A 1699-nucleotide genomic window follows, 5' to 3' on the forward strand; every position below is an offset into this window, starting at 1 on the left:
CAAGTAAATCACACGATCGTCCGCTTCAAGAAATGAACACGCTGTCTTATTATTGTGCCCTAGTTGCCTTGGTTACAGACTACCTGGATGAGACCTCTTTTGAGCTTGCGTTGGTGTCTGTTACTCATAGTGCGATGAAAGCACAATAATAATGCATTTCCTTTCCAAGTAAATCACACGATCGTCCGCTTCGAGAAATGAACACGCTGTCTTATTATTATGCCCTTGTTGCCTTGGTTACAGACTACCTAGATGTGACCCCTTATGAGCTTGCGTTGGTGTCTGTTTCTCATAGTGCGATGACAGCACAATAATAATGCATTTTCCTTCCAAGTAAATCACACGATCGTCTGCTCCTAGAAATGAACACGCTGTCTTATTATTGTGCCCTTGTTGCCTTGGTTTCAGACTACCCGGATGTAAACTCTTATGAGCTTGCGTTGGTGTCTGTTATTCATAGTGCGATGACAGCACAATAATAATGCGTTTTCCTTCCAAGTAAATCACACGATCGTCCGCTTCGAGAAATGAACACGCTGTCTTATTATTGTGCCATTGTTGCCTTGGTTTCAGACTACCTGGATGTGACCTTTAATGAGCTTGCGTTGGTGTCTGTTACTCATAGTGCGATGACAGCACAATAACACTGCATTTTCTTTCCAAGTAAATAACACGATCGTCCGCTTCGAGAAATGAACACGCTGTCTTATTATTGTGCCCTTGTTGCCTTGGTTACAGACTACCTGGATGTGACCCCTTATGAGCTTACGTTGGTGTCTGTTATTCATAGTGCGTTGACAGCACAATAATAATGCATTTTCTTTCCAAGTAAATCACATGATCGCCCGCTCCTAGAAATGAACACGCTGTCTTATTATTGTGCCCTTGATGAATGGTATATGAAATGAATCATATATGAACTGCGGATATGAAATCAAGTAAAGCTATGATCTTCGCAGTTATGAATGCAATTTTTACAATTGCGTAGAGAAGCCTGAAAATTCAGGACTTCAACGGGGTTTGAACCCGTGACCTCGCGATTCCGGTGCGACGTTCTAACCAACTGAGCTATGAAGCCACTGACGTTGGGAGCTGGTCATTTGTGGGCTCTAATGGTCCCGTGAGGAATGAATCAATGATGAATGGTATATGAAATGAATCATATATGAACTGCGGATATGAAATCAAGTAAAACTATGATCTTCGCAGTTATGCACGCAATTTTTACAATTGCGTAGAGAAGCCTGAAAATTCAGGACTTCAACGGGGTTTGAGCCCGTGACCTCGCGATTCCGGTGCGACGCTCTAACCAAGTGAGCTATAAAGCCACTGACGTTGGGAGCTGGTCATTTGTGGGATCTAATGGTCCCGTGAGGAATGAATCAATGATGAATGGTATATGAAATGAATCATATATGAACTGCGGATATGAAATCAAGTAAAGCTATCATCTTCGCAGATATGACCAGCTCCCAACGTCAGTGGCTTCATAGCTCAGTAGGTTGGTTGCGAAGATCATAGCTTTACTTGATTATTGTGCCCTTGTTGACTTGGTTTCAGACTACCTGGATGTGACCCCTTAAAAGCTTGCGTTGGTGTCTGTTACTCATAGTGCAATGACAGCACAATGATAATGCATTTTCTTTCCAAGTAAATCATACGAATGTCTGCTCCTAGAAATAAACACGCTGTCTTAATA

Source organism: Montipora foliosa, chromosome 6 (genome assembly GCF_036669935.1).
Source record: "Montipora foliosa isolate CH-2021 chromosome 6, ASM3666993v2, whole genome shotgun sequence".
In the NCBI taxonomy this organism is placed as follows: Eukaryota; Metazoa; Cnidaria; class Anthozoa; order Scleractinia; family Acroporidae; genus Montipora; species Montipora foliosa.